The sequence below is a fragment of the Mus caroli genome, unplaced genomic scaffold, assembly GCF_978045245.1.
Source record: "Mus caroli unplaced genomic scaffold, Mus_caroli_1 scaffold_14, whole genome shotgun sequence".
NCBI lineage: Eukaryota > Metazoa > Chordata > Mammalia > Rodentia > Muridae > Mus > Mus caroli.
In genome coordinates this window covers 31,405,220-31,432,777 of record NW_028227269.1, presented here as the reverse complement: position 1 = coordinate 31,432,777, position 27,558 = coordinate 31,405,220, and the positions used below count along the sequence as shown (strand labels likewise).

Here is a 27,558-nt window from a genome sequence, read left to right as displayed (position 1 = left end):
AAAAATTAAAAAATAAATAGTCAAAACCAGAGCCACCCCATAATGAATGAGTGAATAAATAAAACCCACTGTATAGATCTATCCTGAGGTACTATTTCACCACGGAAAAGAACAATGCAATATGTATGCCAGAATACAGAAGAACCTCAGGAACACTGTGTGAAAGAAAAGAAGCCAAGCCACGCCAGGCCATAGTCACTGCATGCTTCCATCTAGAGGCAACGTCCAGAGGAGGCACTGATTGGGAGCTGTCAGGTGCTGTGGGCGGCAGGAAGGAGGAATAACTAACTGCCTAGTGGGTAAGAAGTCTTATCGTTGAGTAAAGACACGTGTTGAAACTAGATAGAGCTGGCCACACAACATGACTGTACTAAATGCCAGTGAGTTATTCGGCTTGGAATAGTTAATTTTATGTCTTGTGCATTTCACCTCGGCAATGACACTGGTAAAATCCCTCAGAAGATTAAGTCCAGGACAAGCTGTAAACAGAACAATCTGTCTTAAGGAAACTGAGAGTTACCTTCAAAACCCTGCTTGGAGCCGCTTAAATGGGGTAATTTTTAAGTTAAGGTAATTAAGGTGGTCAGCAGGAGACAGCAAACAGGTATTCTAAGACAGCCGCTCCCAAACACTGACAGTCTGGGTCCATGAAGAAGTGTTACTTTGTCTTAAGCAACAAGATGCATCCTTCCTGCCTCTCTGCTCTGCCACTGGGTCCCTGTTTGTTAAGTACCAATGACAGGTGGTTACTGTACATTATTACTGCCAGGGGAATGCTTTGATTTTAATGTTTTTGCTTTATGAAGTAGATTTGGATCTAAATAACACTGATGTCACCTCTACACTCACTGTAGGCAGGCTCCACTGGTTATTGGCAAATGGGACCCAGAGACAAAAGTACCCTCTATGGCTCTTGTATCCCAGCGGCCATTTCCAGTTAAGTGCTCACTGCTACCCAGGGACCTGGGTATACAGATGGAAATTAGGACTGTCAGATCTAAACACGTAAGAAGACTCGGCTCCCAACATTGCTGTCTCCCTACCAGCATGCCTGCAGGCCTGGCTTCATGTGGGCACCTGCAGGTGCCAACCTACAAGGCAGTGACCATCACATGGTGAAGGTGGGCAGCACTGACCAATTAATGGGCAGCTGCCCTTCCCAGAACTTCTGAGATACCCAAATATCCATTCTACTCTCATCCTCGGAGCCACCATGAACTTCTGGTCCCCTCTTACCTCCTTCTCTGGGGTAAACACTCCCAGCCACCTTTCTAAGTTATTTCTCAGAAAAGTTTCCACTCCTGCCCTGTCCTAGGTTCTCTCTGGCTCCCAGCATTTCTTGCAAAGTAGGGTTAGGAAGGGAAGAGGTTCTAGTGAACTCTGCTGAGGTCCTGCCTGTTCATTGGATATTATTCTCTATTCATGCAGTGTAAGAAGATCAGTCCGGATGGTTTTCTTTCCTACAACCCCGCTGTTAAGTCTTAGGTCACACTGGTCTCAGGTTGGGCCAACCCACAGGTACTCTTCAAAACTGTCACCTTGCTGGACTCAGCCCAGTGTTCCAGCCTGTTGAGATATTTATGGGCCCTAAGTCATCGATGGATCCATTCATCACCTGGAAACTTGAGAAGCTTGTGCCCAGCGCCACTCTTCTGAAACAGGCCCCCGCCATGTCCCAGTAACTGTGACCTACGAACAACATTGCCTCCAAGTGTGGCTGTACCAGGGTAGAGTCAGGGAAGGTATGCCAATGACCCACCTTCTTGGTAAGAATCCTCTAGGTATCTCTGACACAGGCCTCTCATGAGAGCCCTTCTCTGAATAGAGCTAATACAGTGGGCATCACACACAGTGAGCCATCAGATGTGTGCTTGTCACTACAAGACGCATTATGCTGACGAGGTGGTTTTTCTAGTTTCCCATCCAGCCTTCAAGAGGCCATCAATGAATATACTATACAGCTGGAGTGAATAGGAGGAACTCAGACACTCAATGCTAGAGCCTGAATCCCATTGTTCTTACCTACTGATGTGACCAGACCTGTCTCTCCAGGGCCAAGGGAGGAGTGTAGAGATCTGGCGTGTAAAATAGGTTTAAAAGTTGATCCTGACTGGTGGTGGCACATGCCTTTAATTCCAGAACTTGAGAGGCAGAGGCAGGTGGATCTCTAACTTAGAAGCCAACCTTATCTACAGATCGAGTTCCAGGACAGCTAGATGTACACAGAGAAACTTTCTCTCTAAAAATATAATAATAATAAATAATAATAATAATAAATTGAGCCAACTTATGCAAACATAAACAACCAATTCTAAAATTGTGCCTAAATAACTTAGAAATAACAACAAAAATGCCATTTCTACCCGGTGTTTGGCAGCCTGCCTGTCAAATCGAGGAGGGAGCTGGAGGTGAGTTTCTCCTGGAGACCAGGGCAACCAGACAGCTGCAAGGGAAAAGCGCCCCTCCCTTTTGATTTGTTTAGTTTAAAATATTTAACCCGCTGCACAAAGGAGTGTCTCATCTCCAGGGTTCTCCCAGACCATCGGAACGGGACTCCACACTCTTTATGCTGATGAGCATTCTACTTAGCCATGCAAATTCCAAATTCCGAGAGTAGCCTGGAAGATGGGAGGTGCTCTAGGTAAGCCATCAAGAGCTGATTGAATTTTGCAGCCATTCAGTGGGCAAGGCAGAGCAATTTTTAGGCAAAGGTTCTAGTAAATATTATGGAAAACCCTTTTTATAGAGTGCTAATTCTGGCGCAGCATTTTCTTACGGTGCCCGGTTTCAGTTCTCATTCAAACCTGCCTGGAAGCCCCCAAGGCAGGATAATCTACCCAGATCACGTGTGAGGGAGCGCGTCATCCAGCAATGGCTGGCTGGTATCCATTCTTTACGGGTGCTGTCAACATCTCAGTATTACAGTCATTTCAGTGGGAACAAACTTTCCAACCCACGAACTTCCCTTCTGCTATCCTTCCGCTGGCCCATCCCCCACGGCCCTGAAACTTGCCAACTGGCTCCTAGGCAGGGCCGCAGGTCACCAGATGACACCGCTCCGGTGAGTTTGACAAAACAAGCACAGCAAACTCCTCTTAGAGATTTGAAACAATACCCAACCCCTTCGGAGTGTCCCAGAGGAAATGGCATCGTCACTTTCATTTTGTGACAACCCAGAGAAAACAACTCAGCCTACGACGAACGACGAACCTGCCAGGGATCTGCGGTCAGCGGCTGGGGAGTGCTATCAAGTGACCTTTCAGAGAAATTAATTTTCAAGAGCCTTTGCTGCTGCACATACATTCAGCGCCACGTCTGTCAGCGCAGAAAAGAATTTCACTTTCTACAGTTGGAACAGAAACGCTCATACATCCCCGTTTCTTAAAAAAAAAAAAAAGTCTATAAATAACCCAGGATCAGCAAAATTATGCAAAACAGCCTGCTAGAAGAAGAAATGTAAACTAAAACCACTTACAGACTCGGGCTGCCAACTTAATCTGATGCTACGACGACTGTAAACATGTTGTACTTTTGAAACCTGAAGTGATCCACTTTAGTACAGATGCCATCATAAAAAATGACAGAGGGAGGGAGGGAGGGAGGGAGGGAGGGAGGGAGGGAGGGAGGGAGAGAGAGAGAGAGAGAGAGAGAGAGAGAGAGAGAGAGAGAGAGAGAGAGAGAGAGAAGAAAAAAAATTCCGAAACAAGGAAACAACAAAAGCCCAGCCGCAAAACAGAGCAACCTGATTGGGTATTCTGCAGAGTGTGGACCTGAAGGCTGATCAGCTGCAGTCAGTACCAGCTCCCCTCGCTTCCACACGCCGCCAACTGTTTTGACTACAGGCACTTGTTAAACACAGAGTTTCAGGTCCTACCAGTTGGACACCAGAAGTTCATAGAACTGACCCAGTGCCAAAACCAACAAGCGCAGAAAGCGAAACGGCTGCCTCGTGCAAGTGTTTGGTTAACTGTTTCAGCGAGCTCTGAAGCAACCGCCCCGCCAAGCAATTAAGAATTAAAAAGAACTTAAAAGAACAAAAGCAAAAGATTAGCACCTTGAACATGTAGATGTTGGCAGATAAAGTTAAGACATTAAGCTGCTTTATTTGGGGGGGGGGTGTCAGCAGAAGGAGCCTGGTGCTTCCTCAAGCACTCTCCATATGATTGGTTCAGACAATCTGCACCCCCTGAGGATTTCTAGCAGTCTGGAAGTTAGCAAATCCCACAGGAGGAAAAAGGGACGTATTGGATTTTTTTTTTTTAATGCAATAAAAGGGCTTCCAAGTCGCCTATTGCACGCAGGGAGATGGAGGCCACACACTGGAAGCATGGTCCAGGTTGGAGCCACGCCTCTGGAGACGACATCAGAATGAGGGATGCAGGGGAGCCGCTTTTTGTCTAATCTAGGCTGGAGTCTACACTGTTGGCCAGGGACATGGAGTGCTCTTTTCACCTTGCAAAATAAGCTATAAGAAGCAATTCCATTGCTGAACAAGCCTTTGCATTTCCTCCGCAGAATGCACCAAACACTACCTTTAGGATCAAGACAATGAACCAGATTAAAATTCTGAGTTCCTTGAGGATTTAGGAAAACTAAATTTCATGAAAACTGGAGCATGGGTGTAGATATTTTAACCTAAGGAGGACTTAAACCTTCTATATCACCTATCACTATCTATCACTTATCTATCTATCAGCATCATCTATCAGCATCTTCTATCACTATGTGATTTGATATATGTGTCTGTGTGTCAAGCATGTCCTAGGACTTGGCTGTTAGAAACGTCTTGTGAGGTGGATGGCAAGAGGTGCTGTTCTCACTCCTGAATGGAAAACGCAAGGCTAGACTCTCCCAGGGTCATGCGTCCAGGAAAGGATGCTACCACCCTAACCTTTGTAATTTCCATTTTCACTAACAGAGATTTCAGAAAGGCTCCATGATTTGTTTAGCACCAGGCCTTCCATCTCCAGCCCAGCCCTCCTTATTTGCCTCTATCATGTTTCCAGAACAGAACACTAGAACTAAACAGGTTGACTAGAAATGTGTGAGACTTCCCTTAATTCTCTTAGTATTCCCTGCCCCCCCCCCCCCCCCGTGGCTGTCTGCAGCAGACTCCGGTGCGACACTAATGGCTTCCTTTCTGCTAGGGCAAGCTTCATACACCTGTGCTACAGAGCAATTGCTTCAATGGAAGACCCCTCTCCATCTAGTTTATATCCTATCTTTCTCTGATCTGATCAATTCATTCACCTGTAACCCCTGGCTCCTCACCCAAACCTAGTCTAAGAAGAATATGGAGAGGAGTAGCCCTGCCAAACTGCACTTTAGGAAGCCCAGGTGTCGATTTTGTTAGTAGAGAGGCTCTGGGTTTGCAGATCTTTTAACATGGAGCTCAAAGATAGGCCTTTGCTGAAGGTTTGGGGTTTTTGTTTTGTTTTGGGTTTTGGCTTCTTTTTTTTTTCTTCAATAGAGACCCACTGGAAATATTTAATCACACAAAGGTGCCCCTCATAATGTCTTCTTCTCTATGCTGAGTGAACACACTCATTGCCTAAGCAGAGAAGACATAACTGTTACAGGGTACCCTGAAGCAGGTATACCATGGGGTTTGGTTGTCTCTCTGAGGGGATGTGGTAGCACTGTAGGTGACCAGCAGGTTTGGTTTGTAGGTAGGCATGGAAGTTCCTGTGAAGTACTGAACTGCACTGAAGTTTCTATAAAACTGATTGGCTGATTCAGTGTTGAGGAGAGGATGGAGTTCCGCAGGTCCAGAGCCAAGTTATCTCAGGATATCTTTAACCCCAACTCATAGCCATTTATTCCCCTCCTCTGTATGTGACCTAATGTTGTCCTGACCATTAGGTAACTCTTTCGGAATGTACAAACATACCCCTAGTTTTCACAGAACAAAAGGCTCAGATAGGATATGGAGCCTACAGCTGAGAATCCCGACTTTGCACTACCCTGTCTACCTCACGATTCCACCAGGGCACCAGCAAAGTGGCTGCATTTATGAGTGTCTTTGTTCTATTACTACTTTGAACTGTAGTATTGGAGAGAACCTGAATCTGTCTTCCCAGGCCACAGTCACTCATAATTAGCTCCAGAAAAAGCGATCAGTTTTCCACTTTGAGATGAAAGTTATGCTTTTATGGTGAAATAGGGGGGAAATGAAGATATTTGGCAGGAACTGAAGACTTGGGGGCCAGCACTGGGGACATTGAATATAGAATTTAGGAGGGAGCTGGTTAAGAAGGGAAGATTAGCAAGCAGAAGGCAGAGGCAGCAGATCTCTGAGTTCTAGGCTACCCTGAACTACAGAATAAATTCCTGAATAGCTAGAACTACAGAGAAACCACATCTTGAAAAAAAAATGAAGATTAGAAAATTCTAGAATGTTTTGCCACCCATCATGGCTCTTTCACTATCTTGAAACACAACACAAAAATTATGGAAGTAGGATCTAGGAGAGCTGGGTGTCAATTCGGACTTCACGTTGAGTGTAATAAACACAGCATACAGAACCAGAGAATCTGCATGTCCCGCTGGCTGGAAAGGCTCTGTGGTTGTGTGGGATGGCTGTGCAATGTCTCTTGTGGCTTGCAAACACTCATTTTGAAGGGAGTTATTTGAGGGTGTTTGGGGAATGGCATGGCGTTTGCTTCCATGCTGCCTGAAAGAGTTTGAGCACTGAGCAGAGCATAAATCTTGGCAGGGAAATGTGTGTGCTTACAAAGTGTGCATGTCCAGGTTAAGATGTGACTCCTCCTGAGCACGGAGTCATAAAACTCAAAAGTAGGGCATCGGTTTGGCCAAGCACTGTCACACTTGGGGAAGACAGAGTAGACTATTTAAGATTAAAACTGGGTGAGAGAGATGCCACCAAGGCTGATGCCTGAGTCCCATCCCTAGAAGCCACAGGTTGGAAGAAGAGAACTGACCCCTGAAAGTTATCTCTAACCTTTACTCTCTCTCTCTCTCTCTCTCTCTCTCTCTCTCACACACACACACACACACACACACACACATTGACGTATGCACCTTCACACACATAAAATAACGAATGAACAACAAAATAAATAAGTAGAGCTGGACATGTCTCTAATGCCAACACTCAAGAATGGAGAGAGAGAGAGAGAGAGAGAGAGAGAGAGAGAGAGAGAGAGAGAGAGAGAGAGAGAGAGAGAGAGAGAGAAAGGAAATTCTGTGAGCCTGGTCTACATAGCAAGTTCCAAGACAGCCAGAGGTACAAAAAGAGGCCCTGTCCCAGATAGATAGATAGATAGATAGATAGATAGATAGATAGATAGATAGATAGATAGATAGATAGATAGATAGAAACTGCCTAGGAGAACGATGTGGACCATGGATAGAAATGGGCTGCAGTCAATAATAGAACATGTTGCTTCAGAAAATGTCAGGAGTTCAGCATGTCAAACCCTAGAAAAAGGAAGCAATGAGGGAAATGACAGAGCCCCCATGCTCACGCTCTGAGATTTACTCTGAGTGAAGGGGGAATGGGCAGAGGAGGCAGCTGGTTAAGGACTGGACTGGTCCAGTCTTTTAAACATCTGGTGTGAGGAAAACAGGTCTTCATGATAGGTAGACAGAAAAGTAAGACTGCCCAGGATGGCTCCAGGGACTGTCCTGAAGAGGACAACAAGGGAATGAAAAAAGGACAGACAGGCACATAGAAACACAAGAAAAAACTGGGATAGGGTAGATTGGACTCTCTGGTGGAGAAGTCACAGCATCCTGAAAGACTATTTTCTATAGGAGGATGGAAGTGCTGTTGCTGGCAAACAGATAAGCAAGGAGGCAGGGTTATTGTATACAGATGAACAGGGAGTCAGGCTTAGCTAATGCTGGTGGACTTTAGGTCATCAACATCTGGAGGAGAAAGGCATCACATTTTTTTTTTTTCACGAACTGCCAACATTTTCACTCAAACTAGGAAGGCTTTGCCATCTCTCTGAGACTCAGTCTGGGAAGGCTTTGCCACATCTATGGATCTGAGGCATAGGGGTTATTGACATGGTTATACCAGTGTTACACAGTCACCCAGGACTTTGTTTGCTCCATACATATGATGTTCATGTTCATGACTGTGGCCTCTACCGACTTCACGGTCAGCTTGAACCTTTAGGTCCTAGTCCCCGGGGTAGCCCTGTAGACTTCGCACTTAGTGTCTGTACTTGACTCAATACTCTGCACTCCACCTCCTGGATTCACAAGACTAAGTCTGACAGACACTTGTTACCAGCTTTCTTAGCTCATGTCCGAAGTGACTGTAACTAACATCATAGGTTAGTTTTACACATTTGAGGAAAATGGCAATTTGAACTAGACTTAGCCAGGGCTGCACTAGACTTTGAAAAATGACTCTAGTGAAGGTCAATAAATATGGGGTGACTGCAGTCTAGACTACTGGGCTGAAGGTCTTTGCAGGCCAATTCTCTCTCATCTAGCCTGATAGGCCAATGCCTAGCTACAGCTCAGATGCCTGGCTGTGTGGTTTTTAATACATTGTAAATAAAATGTAAATGTGAATCAATATACAAATCTGCAAAGTGAATACATTATACATTTATCAGATTTTTGGTATCTTCCTTCCTTCCTTCCTTCCTTCTTTCCTTCCTTCCTTCCTTCCTTCCTTCCTTCCTTCCTTCCTTCCTTCCTTCCTTCTTTCCTTCCTTCCTTCCTTTCTTCCTTCCTTCCTTCTTTCCTTCCTTCCTTTTGTAGTTCTGAGGATCATGGGACATTTCACATGCTAGGCAAGTGCCAGCCAAATTAGGTACTTTTATATTTATTCTGTCTCTATCTATCTATCTATCTATCTATCTATCTATCTATCTATCTATCTACCTACCTATCTAGTTTGTTTGTTTGTTTGTTGGTTGGTTGGTTGGTTGGTTTTGCTGAGACAGGATTTCTCTGTGTAGCCCTAGTTGTCCTACAACTTGTTCTATAGTCTAGGCCCTAAACTCAGAGATCTATCTGCCTCTGCCTTCGGAGTGCTGGAATTAAAGGCATGTGACACTACTGTCTGCAGGAATTTTTACTCTATGTGTGTGTGTGTGTGTGTGTGTGTGTGTGTGTGTGTGTGTGTGTGTATTAGTATGCGCACATGAGTCCCTGGGGAAGACAGAAGAGGTTTTCAGCTCCTGAATATGGGAGCTGGGAACAAAATTCTAGTCCTCTGCAAGAATGTCAAGTGCTTTTATCTGCAAGGCCATCTCTCCAGCACCTCAAACTTGGGTTGTTGGGTTTTTTTTTTAAGTTGTGGCTCACACTAATCCCTTACACTATTAATGATACTCTGTTATATTTAGAGACAGGCTGCCCTCTGAGAGGCTCCATCCAGCAGCTGACTCAGTCAGATACCGATACCCACAGCCAAAGAGTGGATGGAGTTTGGGGACTCCTATGGAAGAATAGGGGGATGGATTGCAGGCCCTGAAGGGCATAGGAATTCTACAGGAAGCCCAGGAGAGTCAACTAACCTGGACCCTTGGGGCTCTCAGAGTCTGAACCACCAACCAAAATGCACATGCAGGCTGGATCTAGACCTTCCCCCAAAATATAGCAGATGTGCAACTTGTTCTTCAGGTGGGTACTGAACAACGGGAGCAGGGCTATTCCAAAAGCTGTTGCATATATGTGGGATATGTTTTAATACCTGGGCTGCCTTGTCTGGCCTCAGTTGGAGAGGAAGTGCCTAGCCTCACAGCAGAGACTTGAAGTGGGAGGGTACCCAGGGTGGGCCCACCTGCTCAGAGGAGAAGAGGAAGGGATGAGAGAAGGATTGTGGAAAGGGATGACAGGGAAGGGGTCGTGAGTGGAATGTAAAGTGAATAAGTAATACAAAACTTTAAAAAATTATATTTCCAAACAAAAATTCATAGTTCAAATAGGGGTAATCACAGGCATACAACACCATGCCCTGCTTGTTAGCACAACTATTGCCAGTACTGACGTTGTATTAAGTCTTGTAATTAATTAGAGATGTTCTAGGTCATATGAGAGGAGGTATGTGACTTATATGCAAAAACATCATTTTCTATTCTTTTTCAGGTAGGATTAAGTCCAGACCCTTACACACACAGCAGCTAAATCCTCTGTGTCTGAGTTATCCGGTGCCTTCCTGTACCCTTGTACTGGAACACCTGAGGATACTTGTCCCAGGATGACATCAGTCCAGTAATCAATTCCCCTAGGAAACTGAGGGACACTGCACTTTGAACACAGGCATTTGTCACTGTAAGACATTCAGGGCCTCCAACTCGTACTTTCAAAGTTTTGACACTCTTCTACTTCTAGAGAGAAAGTTTGAGTCCTGTGTGCATTTGAATACAAAAGAGTAATCCTGGTTTCCAGTATGTGGAAGGGTCTTGAATGGCTTTTCTTGTTTCTCCTCCCTGCCTTTCTCCTCTCTTTGTCTTCCCTTCCCATCTCATTTGTCTAATTTTTTTAAAATTTTGGATGACTAATTTTACTTCATGCTACTGCAGAAGCAACATGTGCTTTCAGATCCCGGACCTTATCTCCAGCTTCTCTCTTGCTCAGTGTTTAAAATTTTGGTCAGGACTTACTAAATGGTCAGTAAAGTCTGCAAACACAGAGGAAGCACTCCAAATTATCTGCCCTGCACACAGCTAAGCTTCCCCATCACCCTCCCTTCCCTTGTATTTCCCTGTATCTTGCCATTTCTTTTTGCCTCTACCTCCTCCTGTTTAGAACCCTCTGTTCCCCAGAATGGAAGTTGGGCCAATCAGCTTGTTCCTATGTGGCAAGCAAATCACTCTCAAGGAGCCTGAGGTTGTCTAGTGAGTCTGTGTGGTGCTGAGATGCAGTGCTTTGGTGTCTGATAACTCTGTGTGGTCCTGGGATTGGATACAGCTTCATACTGCACAGGCACTGGGCTAGGGTTCCACCGAGGTACTCAGTGGCAGCAGTCACGATGCTGAAGTGCTATTGAATCTTCGACTAGAAAAATCCCTGCCATGCACATGCCTTGCCTTGCCTTTTTGAATGGAGTAAATTGATGATCTGGGGCTCTGGCTGCTGAGGCTATAGGCAGGGAGCTTTAGGAAAGATGGGTCTGGTCTGCTGTGTGTGACGTGGCTCAAGTCCTCAGCAGCACTGCTGTACCTGAGGTCTCCACCCAGGTCACTCTTTGCTCTACTTTTAGCTCCTCCTTGTCTACCCTTCAGCCATCAGGGACCCTCCCCCCTAATCCTTGTCTACCCTTCAGCCATCATGGGCCCTTCCCCCTAAATGCAAAAGGAAACATTGGGATGTGGAATTTGGGGGTTGCATTTTTAAAAAAAATTCATCAAATTTGTAGGTGTGGTAGGTAAACAGATGTATTCATTTATTATTATTTCATCTAGCAATGCAAAAGGTAAATATGGTGTCTTCAAAAAGTCTAAAACAATAGGCACTGGCTAAGCAAATTATTGGCATATCCATTCAATGGGATACCAGGACATTATAAACATGATGGTGTTCATCTCTAATTTCTGAAGTGTGATCACAATAATTATAATTTTTACTGCTGATGATAAAACCCTGGGCCTTATACATGCTAGGCAGCTCTACTATTGAGTTACATGCAAGCCCCTCATGATAATTCTATATGGAAAAAAAAAGGCAGGACCCAAATCAAAGTCTGTAAAAGCATTTCGTTTTTACTTTTGAAAACATAAAATATATGCATATTAAGGGATGCAGAGTTAGACCCTCTCTCTATAGCTCTCTCTCTCTCTCTCTCTCTCTCTCTCTCTCTCTCTCTCTCTCTCTCTGTGTGTGTGTGTGTGTGTGTGTGTGTGTGTGTGTGTGTGTGTGTGTGTGTGTGTGTTTGGGCCTGAAGACAACTTGCTGGAGTTTGTTCTCATCTTTTCCCATACAGACTCCCCAGGATTGAACTGAGGCTGTCAAGCTTGGCAGCAAGCATCTTTACCTGTTGAGCCATCTCACCTGCCCAATTCTGAAACTGAGTGTGGCCTGGAACTCACTCTGGAGTCCATAAATAACACTTTTTATTTTTCATTGTATTAATTGGCACACTACCAGGCATGTTCTTTTATAATAAAAGTTATAATTTTAAAAATGTCTAAGTTTGCCTTGAAAAAAACCATTTCATGTTGCTGTGTAAAATCATACCTGTTTGGGTACCACTCTCATTTGTATCCCACGACATCTTAGCTTTCTTAAGCTTTCAAAGGTGCTCTATCCATAAGGAAGAGTCAGCTGAAGCTAAGCATAATAGTACATGCCTGTCATTCTAGTACTTGGGCGGCTGAGGCAGGAGGACTATAATTCAAGGTGGGTCTGGGTTACAATTGTGAGAGCCTGTCTCAAAAAAGCAAAGCAAAGCAAACAAAACAACCCTAAAATCTAGTTTGTGGTGCCAGCAATAGAGCCTATGCATGACATGTGCTAACCAAGTACTCTACCACTGAGCTACCCTGAGCTCTGTACACGCTAGCATCATTTCTCAGCTTATGGGAGAATAGTCAATTAGTGCATTTCAAAGCAAAACATCGTTTCTGCATTTCTTCTCCCTGACCATGCGCTTCATTTTGGGGGGACTTAAGAAGCCATGTAAATACCACTTAAACAGCTTTGCTGTTTACTTCTGTGGCATACACAGGCAACAGGGCACTCCTTTGGACAGGAAAAAAGTCTAGAAATTCACATGTCTCTCTTCTAGAGTTAGTTTATGCCACACCACAGTCAATTCAAGTCAAACAATATGTTTTTTGTTTTGAGAGTGAGTCTCTTACATAACTTTGGCTGGACTGGAACTTGCTAGGTAGATCAGATTGGTCTAGAACTCAAAGAGATTTTCCTGTCTCTGTCTCCTTTGTGCTAGGATTAAAGGCATTCACTACCATGCTGGGCTAAAACAATGTTGCTTTAAGTAAAAAACAAACAAAATAAAACAAACAAACAACAACAAAACACAACCCATAGCCCTAGCTAGTCCTCTTCTCTCCGTGTTCATGAGCATCCATAAGATAACTTATCTCTTAGAGGTAGGCACTCCAGCATGTGAGGCCATTATTCTGTTCACAGAGGAGGAAGCCACCACTTATTCAGGTGAGCAACTGGCTCAAACTCACAGGCTAGGGACCTTGGATACAGGATCCATACCCTGTTTTCCTAATCGGTCCTCTTGATTAAGTAGCACTAAATTCATTTTTAAAAAGATTTTATTATTTTTATGTGCACATGTGAACACCTACCCAAGTTTATGTGTACCAGATACCTACAGGAGCTGAACGGAGATGGAAGAGGGTTTTGGGTTCCATAGTGCAATTACTGGCAGTAGTTGTTAGCCGTCAAGTAGGGGCTGGGACTTGAACCCAATCTTCTGCATGAACAGTATGTGACCTTAATCACTGAACCATCTCTCTAGCTTTCTGAATTTTTTCTAAAAATAGGAAGTCATCTGATTTTATTGTTCTTATTGGACACTTTTGAAAGCAAAAGATGCTGAGTGGATGGGCCCCAGGGTGACTGGTGTAGCCTGTGGCTTTCTCAGGGAAACTCAACCTTACACTCAAGTAAGCTATAACTAAACACAAAAAGACAAAAATACACACACACACACACACATTAGGGCCACATCTTATGAACAATACAGAGAAACAGGATAGGGTACAATACTTATATTTATTTTTTTTAAAAAATAGTACACACATAGAGAAAACCAAAGAGAAATGCTTATTCTATCCTGTGATTTATTGGGCAGACACAATAAAGTTAAGCTAGGCTTTTTATCTTTGGGTCTTTTGTTCCCACTGTCTCAACAATTACAAAGTCAAAATTGGGCACCTGGAAGGAATCAAAATGGGACATAGGCCCAAAGTGACTTCTTTAGGGTGTTCTACATTTTGGCCAACATTACAGATTTCACTGGTGAGACTCATGACACAGTACAAGTGAATGCTAGACATGTCTCGTTCATGTATTAGTTTTTGAGATAGACTTTCATGTAGCCCAGACTGGCTTTGAATTGTTCTTCCTGCTTTTACCTCTGGAGTACTGGGATTGCAGGTGTGCCCCACATGCCACTTAAAGATAAAGGCCTTTTCCAGAAGCCCTTAAAGCCACACCCCCTCCTTGTATCTAAAGGCTGCTAGAACTCAGAAGGACTGTTCATTATTCTAATCAGTATGGCTCCAGAGGCTGCCTAGACTCCAGCCACCCAGTCAGTACTGTTCATTAGAACTGTGCTTAGGAAGCAGTATTTGCCTGGGACTCCTCTGGAGGACCTTTCTTGCAAGAGGTGACTGCAATTTCTAAAAGGGTTGGACTTTTACCAAGACTTTACCAGAGCAAGTTGACTTAACTTTCTGTACTTGTGAAATAAGTCCCCAGCTTTATAGTAGAAGCGAGCCTATCTCTACACCTCCATGTTCATTAAACCTGGTAGTGAGGAGGTCAGGGAGAAGCTAAAACCTCCATCAGGTCAATCTTTTAAAATCTTTCCTATTGTAACTGTTTCCTACCAAAAGATTCCAAGTTCCTTGTGGCCAGACCATCTTAGTTCAGTGTACAACAAACACTGGTGACTGTGAAACAGGTAGATGTAAGATGTGGATGGATCCCTCCACATGTTCTCCTTTCTATCAGGTGCTGAGCCTCTGTCTTCTTCAATAATGTAGTTTGTAAGCCCCGCCCTCTAAAAAGTAATACAGGCTTGAATTGGACACATTAAATGAATAAGGCTTCTGTCATTTTCTACTGTCTAACTAACTGTCATCTGTGACTGGTTTTCATGCTGTTAGTGACAACAGGTTTGTACAGACCATAATCTACTGCTTGCCCTGGGTTAAGCTAGAACTGTAAAAACAAAACAAACAAACACACAAACAACAAAGAACACTAAATAAACAAATAAAGCACGGGAATTGTATACTTCATCCTAGTGATAATTCAGCTTGGTATTACCACTCCCGTGTTCAGAGGCAGAGTGAAAACTTAAGTCTGTAGAGTGAGGTCCATTACGTTCCAAACGGGAGCACATTCGCCAATGCCACTCTAGTCAGAATTACCAGAAAAATCAAACATTCAGAAACTGAATATTATTTCCTTTGCCACCCTACTCTCTTCCATGCCCAAGCCCTGACGTTGTGATTGAGCCCAGGACCTTACACACATTAGACAAATGCTCTACCACTAAGACACATTCCCAGGACTTGATACCAAGTGTGTTTACTCACCTGATGCTGTGCATATCTTCTATTGGTACTTCAACACATTTACCAAAAGCATTTTGGAGGAGAAAACACTAGAAGGATGTTGGACTATAAGAGCCAACTTACTAGTCCTTTTGCTTTTAAGTGTTTTGATTGACATGTGGACATGAGAGATATCTAATGCCCTCTTATTGCTGTGGACAATATCAGTCCCTGGGAATGTGGCGCTGCTCTGTGTCTTCAGCCCACCAGGCACCCCTGCTCCCTGTACACCCTTCCTGCATGTGTCCTTTCTGCCTGCCAACCTAGGTGACTAAGTCCTGAGCTTCCTGCTTCTGTGACTCGCTGCTGTGGCGCTCTCCCCGAATGCCTGTCCATCTTTTTCCTTGATTAATACCTCATTCTCTTGCAAGACCGGGCTCAGACACTAGAGCACTTTGGATGCCTAGTGGATTCCTGCTATCTAGCCCTCTGCCTGGCCTGGCAAGAAAGCCCCTTCCCATGGTGGGTAAGATAGCTCAGCTGGTAAGGCTGCTGCTTGCTGCCAAGCATGGTGGTGGAAACAGAGAAGTGACTCCCTAAACTTGTCTGCTCACTTTTATACGTGCACCACAGCACAAGCACACCCCCTCCCATACGAAATATAATACATGCAATAGTAATTTAAAAATATTTTGTGTGGGTCTTGGTTTGTCTGTTTTGGTTTTGAGAATGGATCTTAACATATGTAGCCCTGGCTGGCCTGGGACACACTAAGTAGACCAGGCTGGCCTTGAACTCACAGATTATCTTCCTGACTCTGCCTCCCCTGAGTGCTGGGACTAGAGGTGTGTGACACAATGCCTGACTTAGAGAACATGCTTTGTTCACCTCCTCTTCAGCCTTCCCTGTGTCTCTGCACTGAGCGATGGCTTTGGCCCCCTTCACTACACCAAAAAGAGCTTGCGCGGAGGACTTTATTTCAGTCCTGGCATTAACAGGCACTCAGAACATGTTAGATAATGGGTGAATAAATCAGGAAATAATTAACCAATCTATAAAAAAGGAGAGAAAAAGCAGGGGTCAGCAGGCACCAGTCTCCAGGGGTCCGAGGGCTAGCTAACCTTAATTATTTCTCTTAGTCACTGAATTTAAAATGATTTTTAAGCCTACGAGTGTCATAGTCGGTGTTTTATGAGAGGCAATAGACTACTTAATTCCGAGTGCTCAGTTTCCAAACGCATCCTGTTAGTTCCTGCTCAAAGACGCAGCGCAGGCCACCGGCATCCCTCTGGTGCCCGTGGTGTACCCTGATGGCAGTTCATGGAACCCTTGCTAACTCTGGGCTGTCTACTTAAGCTAAGAACATACTGAGACTCAGATAGAGACCAACAAATGACCCGAGGAGAGCTCCGGCTTGATCAGACTGTGGGACTCTAGCCTAATGAAATAAACTATTCCCAGCAGAGCCTGACCCTGCAGAATGTAATTCTTTCTGACCACACTGTGTAGATAAAAATAATTCAGTGATTTCCTCCCAGTAAACTCTTGGGCATAAACCAAGAAGCCTGCAGATGACTGTCCTGATGCTACTGTACGGCTGTAGATATTTAGTTTTCTTGCCTTCTAAGCAGTGTTTATCAGCAGGAAAGCATCCAGCAGTTTTAGGTAGGATAATTCTGCAGAGTGGAATTATCATCCTCTGCTCTGCAAAGTGTTTAGCACCTTGGATCTAATCAATGCCAGATGCAGAGACAATCCCAAACACGTGTCCCAAAATGTCTCCAAGGCCAGAGCCAGCTAAGATCCTGGGGTTCCGGCTGGGGTTGGCTTGGATTTTTCTGCAGGAAAGGAATCCAGGAAGAGACTGAAAGGGCCACGTAGACCAGGGCTGGAAGAGGTTAAGATTCAAGGTGTCAGGTTGCTCAGCTAAGGCCTGTCTGTGGGTGATGCTGGGATCCAGAGACCCAGGAGGACAAACCCATTCTCTGAATGGAGAAATCAGAGTCCTAGAAAGCTAGACTTAAAAATTGTTACACTGGAGGCCCCAAACACTCAGAGGACTGATGGATGAATGGGCAGTGGGGACAGCCCTGGGCACTAGGTCTGAATGGGCAGTGAGGACAGCCCTGGGCACGTCACCACCTGCAGGGTATGTATACTGATGTGCCAAGAAGACTCAGAGGTGGAGGGCTTGCTTAGAACGCAAAAGGCCCTGGGCTGAATTCCTAGCACCTCAAGAAAAGAGGAATGAAAGGTGTGAAATGACAATGGAGTCAGGAAGGCCACCCGCTCTGGATGATCTAATGTGCTGAATGTTGTGGGTAAAGCCCAGCTCTCCTTTCTCACTTGGTTTTAAACAGCTATAACACCACCTCTGCTATTGCAACAATCAGTATGCCAGTCAAACTTGGGAATATGACCCCCGCCAGAGAGCTCCTAAGGTTCTCAATGCCATTTCAAAGAATCCATGTCACCAAAGGGGAAGATCTCTTAAAATCAGCCCGGAAAAAATATCAACTGATATTTGAAGTAAAGGGACCATAAATACAAAACCAAAACCAAAACAAAACAAACCGGTCCCCCATCTCTTTGAACTTGGCTAGCTACTCCCACAGCAGAAGCAGGAGTGCAGTGGCCAGGTTTCTGCAAACTGTATTCCTTTGCCTCATCTTCTTTCTCAGTTACTTGCAATTTATTCTATCCCACTCCGCTGTTCACAACTTTCAAGCAGCTTTAAATCCTTTTACAACAAGGCCGCCGTAAATAAATAAAGCACAGAAATAAAATCTACTGCTGCTGGTGTCAGCACTGCCGGACTGGGTACAAGGTTTTGGCTCTGATCTAAGAGGAAGGAGGGGCTGTTGGCGAGACTGGAGCAAGCAGGAGGGGAAACTCCACGGAGGCTTGGGGAATGGATGGCCCTGAATCCTGCTGTCCTGCACCTGCCCTGGAGGCTTGGAGCCTCATGCAAGTTGTTACCAGGCTTTTAGGCCTCTAAGCCATTGTCCTTAAAAAATGGGGTGGGAGATGGCAGGCAGAGCTGTGGCTCAGTGGCAGAGTGCTCACCTAATGGGAGGCTCTGGAGACTTTGATCCCCCTTCTCCCCCACACCCTAATAACAAATTAAACCAAACCTAACCTAACCTAACCAAACCTAACCTAACCTAACCAAAGGGATTCAATGGAATGATTTTACATCTTCCCTTATTCCCAAATACTGGATGCTTTAAAGTGTCTCTTCCTGTCATAGCTAGCCAACTGCCTCCTCATTCATCCACAGGTACCAGGCAGGACTCCTAAATGTGAGTCACACTGGTCAGCCAGGTTGTGTGTATGTGTGTGTGTGTGTGTGTGTGTGTAATTATTATTATTACTATTTTCCCTCAGGAAAAAAATGAGGGTTTAACCATTTCAGGGTGAAGGAAACTAGGGTGTCACTGCATAATTTACTGACCAAGGTTTTCATTGTAAAATGAGATTTTAATATTGACTTTTATCTTTATCCCCTGATGATCTGGTAAGTTTCCTTACTCCTAAGTAAGTTTTGCTGCATAAATCCATAACTAAGTTTGTGTCATCTGTTTGCACAGGGTGCCACGCATAAATAGGGTGCTCACCATTCATAACAATGAAAAGAATATTAGTGTACTCTCCAGAGGTAGAAGACAGTAGAACGGGGTAGGGCATTCTCTTTGCTCTCCATTTAGGGGTTCAGCCCTTTGGTGGTGTCCTTAGTCTCACATAGTCATGATTCTAAACGGCACACTGATGAACTCCAGACACCTGTACTTCACAATCCCCAACATCTCAGCGGCTGTAGGGCTTCTCAAGTTATACCCACAGACCTGTTTAAAGGGTCTGGGAATCTGTGTGTCCATGTGTTCTCATCATACTGCATTGTCTTTATTTTTAATGTTTCGCCATTTTACACAGGACCATGAATTTCTGGAAAGGCTAAGGAACTGGCCTGCAAATGTACCTGACATGTGCAAACCTCGGAGCTCCAATCCTCAGTGGATGCTTGCTTTATCCATCTTACACGCTGGCCACTGTTCCCACCCTTAACCACCCAAGGTCAGGTCCCAGACAATAAGGGAGAGACTTTACACTAAAAGCCCACTTTGATCACTCAAACGAGTCAGTGCTAACCCAGTTCTCTCTGCCCTGCCTATTCCTTTCCATGGAAACTTCAATAATAGCTTCTGCCTTCATTTTCTCTTTCTTCTGCCCCTGCCTCCTAATGGGGCCATTGATTTCCTATACGAAGCTGCACACACAGCATGCCCCACCTCTCGGGAGCTACGAATAACAAACTGTCTTCTTATGCATACGACGGCCAACTGACCTGAATCAATTCCTAAATATTCCCATTCCCAAATAACAAACAAAATGTACATCCTAGAATATCCGGGGATATCGATGCTCCAGGCCTACGGACCACCCTTCAGCAGCAGTATCTAATTTCAATGCGATACCACTGAACAAGGTGCTGGGCTGGCTGAGGGCAATGATTACATAGCGCACATGTTGGACCTCTGCCAGAAGCCAGTGTCTTCACAGGGGTCAATGACTGACGTGGCTGGGGCTACTGCCCAGAGGCCTGTGGACAACTGCCAACACCCTGCCTCACATTCCAGCAAGGGGATTTCATGGAATCCACTAGGTAGGAGTTAAAGAGCTTCAACGGAAAGGAGGCTAGGCCTGAGGCCTTTAAACTCTAGCAGGCATGGTGGTAATACAGGTGACTCAGTGCCCAGGGGAGATAGGTTGGCAGGTTCCCTACCTGAACTATGGCAGACAGACATAGGCATCAGACACTCAAGTCAGGATGCCTTGGGGGATACGCTTTTGAATTCAAGCTGATTATTCTCCCCTACAGCAAGATGTTAGCCGGGTGTCCAACAACCCTTCTGCTTGGCGAGACACGGAGGCCCTGATCATGTTCAAGGCGCCCACTGCTTAGGGAACATCCTAGACAAGACACCTCAAAGTGTCTGAGTCCAAGAAGAAGTGACTGAGTCCACTTCATTCACCCCAGGCCCTCACAGTTTATCTGTAACTAATTAAGGCAAACCCTGATTAAGAACCTATCAGTTTTAAGGAATTCACGTGGCTTAGCTCAGCTAATCCCCACGGCTCTGTGCGGTAGCTGCTGGGAAAAGCCTTACTTTCAAGATGAGTAAGCGGTGTGGAGAGGCCATGCAGCTCACCCAGGCCACTCATGAGTCAGCAGGGTCACCGTAACCCAAACAGTCCCACAGTCTCCATCCTCCAGCACACACCCTGGGCTTTGGGGCAGTGCCATAAACCCTAAACTCTGCAGTGAAATATCAGTACCAGCAGGAAGCAGGCAGCTCCTCCCACCCTAGCCCTGTCTCCCATACCCTGCCACCCCACTCCTCTACCGACCCACTCCCACTTCTTGGCCCTGGCGTTCCCCTGTATTGAGGCATATAAAGTTTGCAAGACCAATGGGCCTCTCTTTCTACTGATGGCTGACTAGGCCATCTTCTGATACATATGCAGCTAGAGACATGAGCTCTGGGGGGTACTGGTTAGTTCATATTGTTGTTCCACCTACGGGGTTGCAGATCCTCCTTAGGTACTTTCTGTAGCTCCTCCATTGGGGGCCCTGTGGTCCATCCAATAGCTGACTGTGAGTATCCACTTCTGTGTTTGCTAGGCCCTGGCATAGTCTCACAAAAGACAGCTATATCTGGGTCCTTTCAGCAAAATCTTGCTAGTGTATGCAATGGTGTCAGCGTTTGGGGGCTGATTATGGGATGGATCCCCGGATATGGCAGTCTCTAGAACACTCCTCCATTGTTGGTGGGATTGCAAGTTTGTACAACCACTCTGGAAATCAGTCTGGCAGTTCCTCAGAAAATTGGACATAGTATTGCCGGAGGATCCCGCAATACCTCTCCTGGACATATATCCAGAAGATGTTCCAACCGGTTAGAAGGACACATGCTCCACTATGTTCATAGCAGCCTTATTTATAATAGCCAGAAGCTGGAAAGAACCCAGATGTCCCTCAACAGAGGAATGGATACAGAAAATGTGGTACATTTACACAATGGAGTACTACTCAGCTATTAAAAAGAACGAATTTACGAAATTCCTAGGCAAATGGATGGACCTGGAGGGCATCATCCTGACTGAGGTAACCCAATCACAAAGGAACTCACACAATATGTGCTCACTGATAAGTGGATATTAGCCCAAAAACTTAGGATACCCAAGATATAAGATACAATTTAGGAAACTCAAGAAGAATGAAGACGAAAGTGTGGACACTTTGCCCCTTCTTAGAATTGGGAACAAAACACCCATGTTACAGAGACAGAGACAGAGTTACAGAGACACAGTTTGGAGCAGAGTCAGAGTCTTAGGAGCCCGTGCTTTGCAAACTCTCCTCCTAATCCTGCTACAGGCAGAGTACACTGGTGTGGGTCAGGGCAACCCTGATAGGAATTCCTTTCTTCTCCTCTTCTCCTCCTCCTCCTTCTCTTCCTCTTCCTCTTCTTCTCTTCCTCTTCCTCTCCCCCTCCTCCTCCTTCTCTTCCTCTTCTTCTCTTCCTCTTCCTCTTGCCCCTCCTCCTCCTCCTTTTTATTTTTTTGAGATCGGATCTCAAGCACTTTAGGTTGGCCTTGAACTCACTGGATAGCCAAAGATAAGGTTGAATTTCTGAATTTCTGGTCCTGTAGCCTATACTTCTCGAGGTTTGGAATCCTGAGTGTGTGCTGTCACACCTAGTTTTTGTGGTGCTAGGGATTAAATCCAAGGCCTGGAACACGGTAGGTAAATATTCTACCAATTAAGCCACATCCCTAGTTCTTCTTTCTTTTTCTTGGTTAGCCTGGAAACCCTGCTCGTCCCCTGAACAAACTGGGAAACCCCATCTGCCCTCCTTCCTCCTGCCCCGCCCACACAGAGGAAACTCCCCCACCCACTTGGAGAAAACTCTGAGCTAACACATCATCACTCCTTGTCTCCCCATTTCCAGCAACCCACCCAAGAGTACCCACAAAAGGGCTCTGTTTCTGACCACGTATGGTCCCAATCCCAGCTCCTAGCTAACACATCATCAGTTCTTGCCTAAATTCTATAAAAACCCCCTTGCTTTAGCCTGGATGTGTGACTTCACTGACCCCTGCCTGTGTTTTAATGTAGTCTAATCTAGCCTCTTTCTTTCCTTCTTTCTTTTCTTCCTTCCTATTGTTCTCTCTCTCTCTCTCTCTCTCCCTCTCCCTCTCCCCCTTCCCCCTCCCCCTCCCCCTCCCCCTCTCCCTCTTTGAGATAAGGATTTACTCTGTATCCCAGGCTGGCCTAAAATTTTCTGTCATCCAGCCTGACCTCCAATTGTACTCCCAAGTGCTGGGACTACAGGTGTGAGCTGCCAAGTCTGCTTTATATATACTTCATTTCTCTCTCCTTGTGAAGTTGGGCAATGGAACCCAGGGCCTTGCCTTTGGTCACCAGGTACTCTAACGCTGAGCTACAGCCCAGCCCAGGAACAGCCAATAAGAACAGTGCAAATGTGACCTAGATATGTATTTTACTATGTAGAACAATGTCTTGGGAGTCACAGCAGTGTGGTAAACTAGAACAGGCATGTCCTAAAAATCCTGGTTACAGCAGTGGTCACACCATTGTACCCCCTGGGCATGGGGCAGTGCCATTCACTCCAGTGTAAGCCCTGCAACTCTGCAGTGAAGCTCATGAGCGACTTGACCTCTTGGAACTTCATCTTCCTCATCTGGGAATGGGAGTACAGTATCTACCTTCCAGAGCCCACAGGAGCCAACCCTGTGACGTGTATGTGGCACCCAGGAAACACTCTGGAAGAAGCAGCCTCGGTCATTCTCAGAGCATCCCCACTCTTTGGAATTCCGTTTCCTTTGCTATCATGCCTTACCATAGTATGATCCTGAATTCCTTTGTCTGCCAAACCAAGAAACGAGCTTTCAAATAGGAGGCTCTGTGCTTGGCTGAGTGGAATGATGAGCTATACAAACAACGCCTGAAGATGTTCTGCAGACCCACAAGAGTCCATGCCCCCCAGACAATCAAGAGCTCTACCAACAAACTGGGTGTGTGTTGGGGGCAGGGGGAGTGGGACACGCTCATGAACCAAAGAGACTTGCATGTAAGGAACAGCCTGGCCTTCATCCGTTACCCAACAGCAGTTGGTAAAACCGTGGTTCCTGATATGCTTTTAAAAACGTTCCCTCGCTGCACACCCAGGAGGTGGAGAAGGAAGAATAGTGGCAACAAATTGGCTATGAACACAGGTCACACATGTGACATAATAGTCCTTCTTGAGCCAAGTGCATCTTCCACTTCCAGCCCCGTTGAAGCTGGGCTACTGCTTGCAGTGGCAGGACCATCCTGACCAGACACAGGCAGGGGAAGGGAAAGCACAAGTCTAACATGACCAATGGCCTGGATTCACTTTTCAGCATGCGTGCATACACACACACACATACACAGACACACACACACAGAGACATGACATACACATAGATAGACACACACACACAGACAAATGCACACAGATAGACACAGAGAGAGACGCAGACACATAGACAGACAGAAAGACACACACACAGAAAGACAGATACACACAAACATACACACACACATACATACACACACATAGGGACAGACACACAGACATACATACACAGAGAGAAACAAATACACATACATACCCAGAGACAGATACATACAGAGAGACACACACACAGACACACACATAGACACACAGACACACAGAGAGACAGATACAGATACAGAGAGACAGACTGACAGACAGACACATACACAACACACATACACACAGAGAGACAGATACAGATACAGAGACAGACAGACAGACAGACACATACACAACACACATACACACATACACACAGAGAGACAGATACACAGATACAGAGAGACAGACAGACAGACACATACACAACACACACACAGACACACACACAGAGATATAGAGACAGAGAGACAGACACACTCGCACACACACACACATAACCTCCCCCAAACTGAATAATAAGGGTAAAAGAATGCAAGGGACATAGGAAGAGGTAAGACTCTAGGTTCTTAGGTTCTTAGGACACCCCTGAATCATCTGAAGCTAACCTTATTCTCAGATGGCACCATGAAGTCTGCTTTTCCATCGGGGGAAGGGGTGTGGGAAGAAGTGAAAGGATTTTTTTTTTAAGATAAAAAAAAATGTAATGCGAGCTTTCATTATATAAATAAAAATCCCACTGGGGCAAGCCAGTAGTTACCCTTCATCTCTGAGGAGAAATTTCAATAAAAGGATGTAGGTGGCGGAATGGAGGCCTGTACAGACGTCGCTTTCTCATTATTATTTTCGGCGTTTGGAGACTCCCCAAAAGACAGACTGTCTCCAATAGAACCTAGCTGTTTTCTGATCCTTTTAGATGCTGGCTTAGAAAAATACAACAATCAAACCAGCATATGACCGGTCCCGAAATACCTTAACTCTGGCACTGACTTAAATTATAAAAGCATCAAGTGTAGAATAGAGATTTAGAAATTTCAGATGTGGTGAGAAAGAAAACAAAACTCACCCAGTCCCCACACTATGTTGTGTGTGTGTCTGTCTATGTGTGTGTGTGTCTGTCTCTCTCTCTGTATATCTGTGTGTGTGAGTCTGTCTATGTATCTCTGTGTCTGTGTGTGAGTCTATGTATGTATGTGTCTGTCTGTCTGTCTCTCTCTGTGTGTATATCTGTGTGTGTGAGTGTGTGTGTGAGTGTGTGTGTGTGTGTGTGTGTGAGAGAGAGAGAGAGAGAGAGAGAGAGAGTCTGCCTGTCTATGCATCTCTGTGTCTGTGTATGTGTCTATGTGTGTATGTGTCTGTCTGTCTCTCTCTGTCTGTCTCTATGTATCTGTGTGTGTGTGTCTATGTGTGTATGTGTTTGTCTCTCTCTCTTTCTCTCTGTCTCTGTGTATCTCTCTCTCTCTCTCTCTCTCTCTCTCTCTCTCTCTCTGTGTGTGAGGGAGTCTGCCTGTCTATGTATCTCTGTGTCTGTCTGTCTGTCTGTCTCTGTGTATCTGTGTGTGTGTGTGTGTGTGTGTCTGCCTGTCTATGTATCTCTGTGTCTGTCTGTCTGTCTGTCTATATACATTGCTGGTCCTGGGACTCTATTTTACTTGTTAGCACTCACCTACCGTTCACAGAGTCCTGGGTTGATCAGTCTTGGTTAGCCTTAACTGTCAACTTGGCACAGCCTGGTCATCTGAGAAGGGAAGATTAAGCCAGACATGGTGGCATAGGCCTTTAATCCCAGAACTAGGGAGGCAAAGGCAGGTGGATCTCTGAATTGGAGGTCAGCCAGTCTAGATAGCGAGTTCCAGACCAGCCAGAGGTATATAGTGAGACCTTATTGAACTGTGTGTGTGTGGGGGGGGGGGGGAGTGGCAATGGAGAGGGAAGAAAGAGGGGAAGAGAGGGAGAGGTAAGGAGAAGAAGGAGAACACTGCCTACATCAGATTAATATGTATATATAGATATCTTGATTATTAACATATGTAATTGGAGCTAGGTCACTCTGGACTGTACCATTCTTGGGTAAGTGGTCCTAGGCTATACAAAAAAATTAGTTAAGCATGGGACACCTACCAAGAGTATCCACCATGGTTCCTGCTTTAACCCAACACCATAGAAATTGTGTGGTTACAAACTTGGAATCTCAGGCAAAAGGGATTAGATGTTTGCTCTTGGCTACATGAGGCCAACTCTCAATAAATTTTTTATATATATATATATATACATATATATATATATATATATGCACATAATCTTAAAAATGTGATTCAGGGCTGGAGCAATGGCTCAGCACTGGGTGTTCTTGCAGAGAACCAGGGTTCAATTCCCAGTATGCACACAGCAGCTCAAGACCATGTGCAACTCCAGTTCCAGGGGATCTGATGCCCCCTTCTGGGCTTGTCGGGTACTACACAAATGTGCATACACATAACTAACATAAAAATAAGTGTGAATGTACGGAGCAATCACCTTTTTCACATTATATCATGGCCATTTTTGTGTTATGTTCATGTTTTTAAAATATTATTTTAGACATTTCTTGGTATAAGTAAGCACGGAGATTGTATGCAAGCTTTGCTATGAGGGATAAATCTGTAGCACACTTAAAAACAAAACAGTCTAATTTTTATTGCAGTCTGGCTTTAAACTCTAGTGCACCTGCTGCCTCAGCCTTTCGAGTACTGAGATTACAGACAGGGCCACCAGAGCCGGCTTCTAGACGCAATCTCATACATACGTTTCTGTTTATTATTTGTTCATTTGTTATTTGCTTTATATTTTTAATTTTTGAGATAGAGTTTCTTTGTGTAGCCTTGGCTGTCCTGGATCTCACTCTGTAGACCATGCTGGCCTCAAACTCATGGAGGTCTGCCTGCCTCTGCCTGCCAAGTGCTGGGACTAATAGGATTGCCAGAATGGTGGTGTACCACCACCCAGAATCTGTTTATATTTTATATAAATACCAGGCCACAGATCCAACAGACAGGGAGCCCTATCTACATACCTGCCGGCTTGTTAGAGTCTGGATTACAGCTTGATAAAAATTGGGTTACAGTAAGTCACACACACTCACCACTTTGTTAGATGAAAAATGCTCTGTGCTTGTTTTAAGTTTTGTTCTTGATTACCAGTACGGTTGAACATTTTTCATATTAATTGGCCACTTGAATTTGCTTGTGATCTGTCTACTCATGCCCATTCTTTAATTGATACATCTCCCACTTCCTCATTAATCTGCAAAAATTTTGTATGACATTAAGAATATTACTTATTTATTTTTATTTATTTTGGGTTTTCACAGATAGGGTCTCTGTACACCATTCTGGCAATCCTGGAACTCAGTAGATCAGGCTGGCCTGGAGCTCACTCAGTAGATCAGGCTGGCCTGGAGCTCACTCAGTAGATCAGGCTGGCCTGGAGCTCACTCAGTAGATCAGGCTGGCCTGGAGCTCACTCAGTAGATCAGGCTGGCCTGGAACTCACTGAGATTGGCCTGCCACTGCCTCCTGCATGCTGGGATCAAAGGCACATGCCACCACACCAGGATGAACATTACTATTTTAAAATCAGAAGTTGAACCATTAACCAGCTTAATGATTTAACAAGATTTACAAGTATGGAATGCTAATGTCAACTAAATAGCTCACCAATGCGGTTAAGATGGGACGCGGTAAGAGCTAAATCAGAGTTTTATAAACAATCATAGAATAAACATAGAATTCTCGTTTTACTAACTCCTTTTAAAGGAATGACTACATTAACAAATGGCAGGTCAC

At 44.9% G+C, this 27,558-nt stretch overlaps 1 protein-coding gene across 11 annotated transcripts in view; it reads right to left on the bottom strand.

The window, feature by feature from the left end:
* Window positions 1–27,558, bottom strand: part of Atxn7l1 (ataxin 7 like 1) — a 222,214-nt gene that overhangs the window by 68,239 nt on the left and 126,417 nt on the right. The window contains exon 1 of one of the 11 annotated variants that reach the window (XM_021178817.2): window positions 3,743–3,845. The exons of 9 other annotated variants lie outside the window; for them this stretch is intronic. The gene's annotated coding sequence lies outside the window, so the exon portion shown is untranslated. Of the gene's footprint in view, window positions 1–3,475; window positions 3,593–3,742; window positions 3,846–27,558 lie in introns of those variants that run through there. One more of the 11 variants, XM_021178818.1, reaches the window with a different exon arrangement.